This window comes from Lepus europaeus, chromosome X (assembly GCF_033115175.1).
Source record: "Lepus europaeus isolate LE1 chromosome X, mLepTim1.pri, whole genome shotgun sequence".
NCBI lineage: Eukaryota > Metazoa > Chordata > Mammalia > Lagomorpha > Leporidae > Lepus > Lepus europaeus.
The window spans coordinates 35,871,855-35,881,979 of NC_084850.1; the positions used below are offsets into that span (position 1 = coordinate 35,871,855).

The 10,125-nt window shown below is 43.4% G+C and overlaps 1 pseudogene; it reads right to left on the reverse strand.

Moving 5' to 3' along the window:
- Positions 1–6,310: 6,310 nt before the first annotated feature.
- On the reverse strand, positions 6,311–7,640 carry LOC133752555 (prolyl endopeptidase-like; annotated as a pseudogene).
- Between the last annotated feature and the right edge of the window lie 2,485 nt (positions 7,641–10,125).

The window sequence follows — 10,125 nt, forward strand, 5'->3', positions numbered from 1 at the left end:
AGACCAAAGCCAGGAACTGGTAGCTCAATCCAGGTTCTCCCATGTGGGTGGTAGGGATTCACTTGAGCAATCATTGCTTCCTCCCAGGGTCTGCATTAACAGGAAACAGGAGTCAGAGCCTAGAATTGAACCCAAGTTCACAATGGGAAGGTTCAGGCATCTTAACCACTAGGCTAAATCCCTACTGCTCAAAAGGCTTCTTGGGCTGGCATTGTGGTGCAGCAGATTAAGCCACTGCTTGCTTTGTCAGCTCCCATATTGGAGTATTGATTCAATTCCCTTCTGGTCCAGCTTCCTGGTAATACACCTGGGAAGGCAGAAAATCACAGCCCAACTCCTTGGGCCCCTGGAGCCCTAGTGAGAGATCCAGTGAAGTTCCTGGCTCTTGGCTTCAGCCTGGCCCAACCTTGACTGTTGTGGACATTTGGGGAGTGAACCAGCAGATGGAAGAGTAATCTTTCTCTGCCTCCTTCTGGGACTGGTCTGTATCTTAATTGTGGTAGTTGCACAACTCTGCATTTGTCAAGACTCAAAACTACACCAAAAATTGAATTTTGCTGTCTGAAGGACATCCTTTAACATTCTTTGTAGGGAGGAATGTGCTGGTACCTTCCTTATTCCATCAGCAGAGCAAGCCAGTCCTTCCCCACCTCACCCCAGCAGCATACTCTGTGGACATTAAGTAGGCATTTGCCTTTAACCAGTCATTTACATGATTGTTATGAGGCTAAAACTAGACTATTAATAGTCTAGAAAGCAAATTGGTATTGTGTAAATAGAATATTGGATCCATTAAAATGATGCTTCCAATTCCAACATAAACTTCCTAGTGTGTGAACATGAGGGATTAATCTTTCAGAGCCCTAGTTTCCCAATTTGTAGAATGAGATAATACCTGTCTCACAGGAATATGTGAGGATTAAATGAAATAACTTTGGGGGCCACCATTGTCACATAGCAGGTCAAGCAGCCACCTGCAGGGCCAGCATCCCATTTGGGTCCAGGTTATCTCCTGGATGTTCCACTTCCTATCCAACTCCCTGCTAGTGGCCTGGCAAAAGCAGGATGGCCCAAGCACTTGGGCCCCAGGCTACCTACATGAGACTTGGAGGAAGCTTCTGGCTCCTGGCTTCAACTTGGCTCAGCCCTGGCTATTGCAGCCATCTGAGGTGTGAACCAGTGGAAGGAAGATCTCTCCATCTCTTTATTAATCCAGTTTTCAAATATTTTGAAAAGGCAAGATGACTTTGCAAGTACCTTTCTGGTAATAAGCATTCAGAAATGATAATACAAAATCGAGGGCAGGTGTTACAGTGCAGGTGTTAAGCTGCCCCTTGGGATACCCGCATTCAAAGTGCTGGCTGCTCCCCTTCCAATCCAGCTTGGCCCAGGTATTTGGATTGGAGACCTGGATGGAATCCCTGGACCTTGGCTTTGGCCTGGTCCATCCTGGGCTGTTGCAGGCATTTTGGGAGTTAAACAGCAGATAGGCAGATGGGAAAGCACTTTCTCTCTCTCTCTCTGCCTATCAAATAAACATTTTTTAAAAAAATTTGAAATTGTTTTTTATGAAATCCTATCCAAATGGGGCAAAGACTATACAATAGGAAGAATTCACTGCTTTTTTTTTTAAATGCAGACTCTTTCACAAAGAGCAATTATCCTGGCTCTACCACAATAATAGTTTTCACAGAAACCCAGAGCAGTATTGTGTCCTGGCTTCTGGAAACTGAGTAGAGACCTTTAGTTTAGTTCTGTCACGACCACCTAGAAATATGGTGCTCTAGGAATTAGCCTATGGCTCTCATTTCCTCAGTCAAAATGTATGGTTCTTATCGTTTTTGTTTTGGCCCTCGTAGGCACAGCATGCTTCACATGTTGCATGATCTAATGTTTGCGCATCAGAATGTTTATTACTCTTCAACTATTCATGTATATTTTCATATTCATTTATCTCTAATTTCATTCCTATTTTAACCTTACACTTTTTGCTGGGACTTTCAGTAGTCTCCTTGCTTTTATACATACAGATAGATGTTAACAATGTTCATTAAACTGCTCAAACCTAAACAAAATTGCAGCAGACATGCTTGATGAACTGCCAGTGTCAGAGACCAAAACACCAGCAAGTAGCCATCTGCTGATGACAATTGATGACATTTACTTTCCACATGGTTTTATGCCTAAGAATAGGGAACTTACTGTGCACCAAGTCTTATAACAGGAGCTGGGAATGCAGTGGGGCATCAAGTCGGATACAGTTTAAGCTTTCCCTAAATTCACAGATCAGAAAATATGCAACTGCCATGCCACACAGTGAGATAATGGGAGCTATAAATGCATAAAGGATGATCACTGGATCCAAACTTGGAGAGAAGACTCTCTGGGGGAAATTATGTCTAAACTGAGCTAAAAGGAAAAAATAGGACCGAGACAGAGGGTATAAGGTCCGATTCAGGACACAGGACCTAGAATCTAGGTATACACTTGCACTATAACTGTGTGACCTTGACAAAGCTCCCAGTGCAGTCTCCTAGTTTTAAAATGAAAAAAGTTAGATTATATCCGTGTCTCACAAAACGTTTTGTAAAATATGTACATACTGCCTTCCTTTCACCTATAATAACTACCATCTTCCAGTTATTCACCAAGATGACAAACACAAAGGGAAAGAGGAGAGACATGTTCTCCAGGTCTTTTAGAAAATATACAGTTGTGTATATAAAGAGAATTGAAAATGAATCTTGATGTGAATGGAAGGGGAGAGCGAGCAGGAAAGGGGAGGGTTATGGGGGGGGGAGCCATTGTAATCCATAAGCTGTACTTTGGAAATTTATATTCATTAAATAAAAGATAAAAAATAGCATTTACTGGGGAAAAAATATACAGTTGTTCCTTTGGGCACATACTTGCACATTTACAAAAAAGGTGACATCATAGACATTAGTGGAATGGGTACTGTTCAAAAAGGAATGCCCCATAAATGTTACCATGACAAAACTTGAGGAATCTACATTACCCAGCATTTTAAACAAGTTAAGGGCAAGATTCTTGCCAAGAGAGTAAATATGCACGCTGAGCATATTATGCACTCTAAGAGCCAAGACAGCTTCCTGATACATGCGAAGAAAAATGATCAGAAAAAGAAGGAAGCCAAAGAGAAAGATATCTGGGTTCAACTGAAGCACCAGCCTGCTCCACCCAGAGCTCACTTTTTTCAGAACCAATGGAGAGAAACCTGAGCTACTGAAATGCATTCCCTATGACTTCAGGGCATAATAAGTATTAAAAAAAAAAGACCTCTGGCCTGTAAAAAAAAAACAAAAAAACATGCATACAAGAGAAAGGGGAGAAGAGGCTACATTATCAACTGACTTTGGAAAATGATGGTCAAGGGGCCAGCACTGTGGCACAGAAGGTTAAGCCTCTGCCTGCAGTGCCAGCATCCCAAGTGGGCATCTGTTCGAGTCCCGGCTGCTCCAGTTCTGATCCAGCTCCCAGCTAATGCGCATGGGAAAGCAGATGGCCCAAGTGCTTGGGACCCTGCACTCATGGGAGACCTAGAAGAAGTTCCTGGCTCTTGACTTTAGCCTGGCTCAGTCCAGGGCCTTGTGGCCATCTGGAGAGTGAATCAGTGGGTGGTAGAGATTTCTTCCTCTCTCTGTCTCTTTCTGCCTTTCAAATAAATAAATCTTTTTTAAAATGATGGTCAATTAGAATTAAAAGGTTTATTGAAGAGCTTCTCAGATATTTTGTAGTGCTTGTATGTTTTATGAATTTATAAGGCATGACTGTATCTTCACAATATCAGTTGGCAGCAGAAATTTTGTTAGCAGACTCCCCTGCAGGATTCTGCAATATTCTACATTCTTGCAATATTCTTGCAGTATTACGGGGGCGGGGGGAAGTTCTTGAAAACGCTGATCTGTGCCAGGCTAATCTTCCTGATCACTGGATCCCTTTGCTAGATAAAGACAAAGGCTGACAACCAATCTGCTGATGTTAGGACACTAAGTCAGGGTAAGGGAAATCTAACAGTCATGAACATAGCCTCTTAATAGCAGTAACAACAGCAATGTTAGTAGTTCATGTTTATTGAGTGCTCTGTATGACAAGACACTGAACTATGTACCTTATACACATTATCTCATTTTATCCTTGCAACAATCTAATGAGACTTACTATTATTATCATCCCAATTTACAATACAAGGAAACTAAGTATGAGAGAGACTGAATAGTTTACCTAAACACAAACTTTTCAAGGAACAGGCAGAAATGGGATTGAAACCCAGAGCTACTGTGCTAGGTGTGCTACAGAGAGGGTGGCCATATAACTTCTTGTTCAAACTGAGACACTTTTGAGGGAAGAGAGCTCTAAAAATCACTATATAATTTTTGAAATATTTATCTGAAACAAAGATTGATTTTATTATATTGGTATGCAGTTTGTCAAAAGTAAACCCTTTGTTTTAAAAATGTTAACAGGAAAATGGAATTGAAGAAGGTATACAGCCTAGCAGTTCAGATGCCCATGTCCCACACCAGAGTGCCTGGGTATATGTGTCAGCTCCAGCTTCTGATGCCTGCTTCCTGATAATACAGACCCCGGGAGCCAGCAGCAATGGCTCAAGTGGTTGTGTCCCTGCCACCCACATGTGAGACCTGGCTTATGTTCCTGGATCTTGGCTTCAGCTACTGTGGGCATTCAGGGAGTAAATGGATGAGGGATCTCTCAATCTCTCTCTCTCGAATAAAGAATAAATATGGATTTAAAATGTATGTTTATTTTGGTGTAAAACACTGAAAGCCATGTATTTTTTCCATAAAAACTGTTCTGTCAGTCCTTTCTTGAGATGCCCACCTGGTCTGTCAGGTATATCTCATAACCAGTCTAAATGCAGACTGGGCACTCAGTTCTTCCCCAAGATGCCTGCCTGGTCTATCATGTGTATTTCTCTTTATTAAACTTTGTTTCCTCATTTACCACTACTCTCTGTATTATGTCTAAATTCTTTCTAGTAAGAAGACAAGAAGCTCTGAACAGACATAACATTTGGCGGAGCCAACCAGGAGACAATACGATCAACTTCAAGGCCTGAGAACTCACCCTGAGGAATGCTCCATGTCTAGCCCTCTTCTAGCTTTTCCCCTGCATTGTCTGGTGGCAACCAAAGTATCTTTGCCAGTGTTTCATGGAGACAGAGGCTTGCCCACTTTCTTTTAACCAGACCATCATGGCCTTTCCCTGCTCTTAAAACCAAAGTCTCTTTGCCATACACATGCAGAGTATCTTACAAGAGACTGAGACCAACAACTCTCTACCTAGGCCCTCTTGGCTACCTCTCCATCCCATCTTTCCTGACCTGCCCAGGTGCTGTTTACCACCCCCTGCACTTCTTCTCAAATGTTAGGAAGTGGGGAATGTCACATCTGTCCAGAGAAAACCCAATGCCTAATCTCAGCTGGCCATCCCTTCTGAAAGGAAGCTATGTACCTCATTTCCCCTACCTCTTTTGCCATAATTTTGAAAAAGCACTGGTAAGAACTGGTCATGTGTTTTTAAAATTATTATTTGAAAGGTAGAGTTACAGATAGGGAAAGAGAAAAAGAGATAGACCTTCCATCTGCTGATTCACTCCTCAGATGGCCACAACAGCCAGGGCTGGGCCAGACCAAAGCCAGGAGCAAGGAGCACCATTCAGGTCTCTCACGTGTGTGGTAGGGATCCAAGCATTATTAGGAAGCTGGAATTTGAAGCAGCACTGGGGCTTAAACCTAGGTAATCTGCTGATATGGGATGCAGGGGTCCCAAACAGCAACTTAACTGCCATACCAAATGTCCACTCTCATAGAGGCAATTTTTTAAGTGAGTTTTGTGGAAATAGTTTTTGAAGAATTTTTTTGTCTTCATGAAAAGAGTTCTCACATTTATTTAAAGATATATAGGTTATGGTTATAGAAGCAAATTTCACTGAGTTGTTAAATACAAAGTATGCTTGACTATGATGCTTAATTCAGCTATCTATTATTCACAATGTGTTTGCTGCCATTTAGCTACTTACCCAAATATCCCTATTTTTGTTCTTAAACATGTGCCCAAATAGGGTGGAAAAAGAAACACCCAGCACTTGCTAAAAAGAAACTTAAGAAAAACTGAATTCCTAGGGCAGTTCTGTTTGACTGTAGCCTGTGAATATACAAACAGTGTGTTCATGTGGGGAAGCCATATGCCCAGTGGTTTCTCAGCTTGAATTGTATAAAAGCCCTAGAAATTTTCTGTTGTCCAAGGAAGGAGCAGGAAATTCCATTTACTGAATCCAGTCAATGTTCAGGCACAGTGCTATGAATGCAAACATATCTGAAACTTCTTCTATCACTTTGGTTGTGGGTTTCCCTGCCTGCTTTGGTGTCCACATGGATGAGGAGGGGATTGCTTTGCTTCTGGCTGCGGCCCACAATATACTGCAGAGTGGCAATGAATTTCAGAGAGTGGAGTGGGACCACACGGTCATCATGGTCAGCAGTAAGCAGCACCATGGATGGGAAATGGACATCATCTGCCTCCGGTAACTTCACATTATGCAACAGGGAATATTTGATAAGCCATTCAAAATGCTGCTTGCTTTCTGAGCATTCGTAATCAGTGGTCCAGGCATGCCCGATGGTGTATTTATGGAACTTAAGCATGTCCATCACTCCAACTTGGGCAATAACACAACCAAAGAGGTCAGGATGCTGATTTGCACAAGCAGCCACTAAGAGGCCTCCATTTGAACCTCCATTAATAGTCAGCCTCTTTGGAGACGTGTAACCTTCGTTGATCAGATACTTAGCAGCACACTGAAAGTCATCAAAGCAGTTTGTTAGCCAAGGTACCACTTTTATGTCACATCTCTCCATATTCGCCACCTCCTCTGATGTTGGCCACTGCAAGGATGCCACCCATGTGCCTCACAAAAATAAGCCTGGACACACTGTAGGTGAGTGTGATAGAAATGCTGAAGCCACCATAGCCATATAAGAAAGCAGGATGACAGCCATCCAATTTTATGCCCTTTTTATGCACAATGAGCATGGGAATCTTTGTACCATCCTTGCTAGGGTAGAAAATCGATTGTCTGGTATTCAGAGGCATTGATTCCTTTTACAGTCACTTCTCAGAAAACTCTGGGCTCCAGCTTCTCTTTGGTAAGATCACAGTGATAAATGATACCTGGAGATAAGAAGGAAGTAAACTGGTAGAAGATCTCAGTGTCCTTCTTCTGGCCACTGTAGCCCACAACACTGCCAATCTCAAGTGGGAAGGGCTTGAGTAGAGCACCGGTGGTCAGGTCATGGAACTTCAGGATGTTCTTCACATCATGGAGGTATAAGATCAAGAAGTTGGACCTGACACAAGCCACCCATTCTAAGATCTTTCTCATGCTCAGGAACAAGCACTTTCCACTTAGACTCATCGGGATCCATGAAGTCAATATTGATCAGGCGATAGTTGGGAGAATGGCAATTCGTCTTGAACGTGAACACTGTCTCTTCATTGGTGACATAGTTATATTCTCCTTCAAAGTTGTCAATCAGCTTTACCCACTTCAAGATTCCAGTGATGCCATTCGGTTCCTGCTGTAGATCACAGTACCAGGAATTTCATCAGGGTCTCCCACATGGGTAGCAGGGACTCAAGCAATTGAAACATATCCAGCGCCCCTACCGGGACTAGAACCTGGTGTGCCTGCACCGCAAGGCGGAGGATTAGCCTGTTGAGCCACGGCGCCGGCCTTCTTTCATTAATGTTTTGCTCACAGTAGTGTTATAAGGCAGGCAGTTCCATTATCAATGATAATAGCAAAATAAAAATAAGTATTGTTGATTATACAGACAATGATCTGAGCCTTCACATTCACTATCTCATTTAACCCTTAAAAGCTCTTAAGGCCTGGGGAGCTCTTAGATTTTTTTCAATTTTTATTTATTTATTTGTTTCAATGGCAAAGAGAAAGAGATTCTATCTGCTGGTTCACTCCCCAAATGCTTGCAACAGTACAGGGCTGGGCCTGAATTAAGCTAAGAGCCCAAAACTCAATCAAAATTTTCCACATGGATAGCAGGGAGCCAACCATTTGAGACATCACCTGCTGCCTTCCAATGTGCACATTAGCAGGAAGCTAGAATCTGGAATGGAGCAAGGACTCCAACCCAGGTACTCTGATACAGCATACAGCAGCCTCAGGTGGCATCTCAACTGCTACATCCAGGCTGTCAGATTTTGAGGCCACTCATCAATCTCCACGCTCTCAACCACAGTTGATGGATTCCACTTTAGGATCAAATTTTGTGATAATAATTTGCCTAGCAATTCTGAACAAATTTATTTTTTAAATATTTACTTATTTATTTGGCAAGCAGAGCAACAGAGAGAGAGAGAGAGAGAGAGAGAGAGAGAGCAAGAGTGAGAATGAGAGAGCGAGAGATTTTCTATTTGTTGGTTCACTTTCCAAATGGCTGCAACACCCAGGGTTGAACCAAGCTGAAGCCAGGAGCCAGAAATCCCATCATGATGTCTGACATGGGTGGCAGGGACGCAAGTACTTGAGCTGTGGCTTTCCCAGATGCATTAACAGAAACCTGAGTCAGAAGTGGAGTTGGGACTTGAACCCAGCCACTCTGATATGGGATGTGGACATCCCAAGCACTGTCTTTCTTTTTTAAAAGATTAATTTAATCTTTTGAAAGAGTTGAGAGAGAGAGAGAGAGAGAGACAGAGACAGAGAGAGAGAGAGAGAGAGGGAGAGATATTCCATCCACTGGTCCACTCCCCAAATGGCAGCAATGCCAGGGTGGGCGAGGCCAAAGCCAGGAGCCTGAAACTTCATCAGCATCTCCCACATAGGCATCAAGGACACAAGCACTTGGACCATCTTCCACTGCCCAGATCAAAAGCAGAGCAGTCAGGACTCAAACCAGCACTCTGATATGGGATGCTGGCATCACAAATGGTGGCTTAATCCCCTGGGTTACAACTGCCTTTGCATAACTTTATTATGAGGCAGCAGTTTATATTTGATACCCATCTGGAACTGAGGTCACCCTTATATGATCCCTCTTTCTGCTTCACTTTTGCCAATCCAGATTCACTCAGAAAGTCTGTGAGGAAACTGAGGCTCAAAGTAAACAACAAGTAATCTTTTTTAAAAAAAGATTCATTTATTTATTTTAAAGGTAGAGTTACAGAGGAGAGAGAAAGAGACATAGACATAGACATAGACATAGACATAGACATAGACATAGACATAGACATAGACACAGATAGGTGTCTTCCATCCGCTGGTTCACTCCCCCAGTGGCTGCAATGGCTGGAGCTGTGCCTATCCAAAGCCAGAAGTCAGGATCTTCTTCTGGGTCTCCCATGCGGGTGCAGCGGCCCAAGGACTTGGGCCATCTTCTACTGCTTTCCCAGGCCATAGCAGAGAGCTGGATCAGAAATGGCGCAGTTGGGGCCAGTGCAGCGGCTTACTTGGCTAATCCTCCGCCTGCGGCACCGGCACCCTGGGTTCTAGTCCCAGTCGGGGCGCCGGATTCTGTCCCGGTTGCTTCTCTTCCAGTCCAGCTCTCTACTGTGGCCCGGGACTGCAGTGGAGGATGGCCCAAGTGCTTGGGCCCTACACCTGCATGGGAGACCAGGAGGAAGCACCTGGCTCCTGGTTTCAGATTGGCGCAGCACACTGGCCGTAGCAGCCATTTGGGGGGGTGAACCAACGGAAAAGGAAGACCTTTCTCTCTGTCTCTCTGTCTCTCTCTCTCACTGTCTAACTCTGTCAAAAAAAAAAAAAAAAAAAGAGAGAGAGAAGTGGAGCAGTCTGAACTCAAACCGGTGCCCATATGGGATGCTGGCACTGTGGCAGCTTTACCTGCTACACTATAGCACTGGCCCTGACAATTAATCTTTTTAAAAAATGCCCCTAAATTAATCTTTAAAAAAGAAAATAAAAAATGGGCCCAGCATTGTGGCATAGTGAGTTAAGCCTTTGCCTGTAGCTGGCATCCCATATGAGTATCTGTCCAAATTCAAACTGCTCCACTTCTAATCCAGCTCCCTGCTAATGTGCCTGGGAAAGAAGTGGAAGAT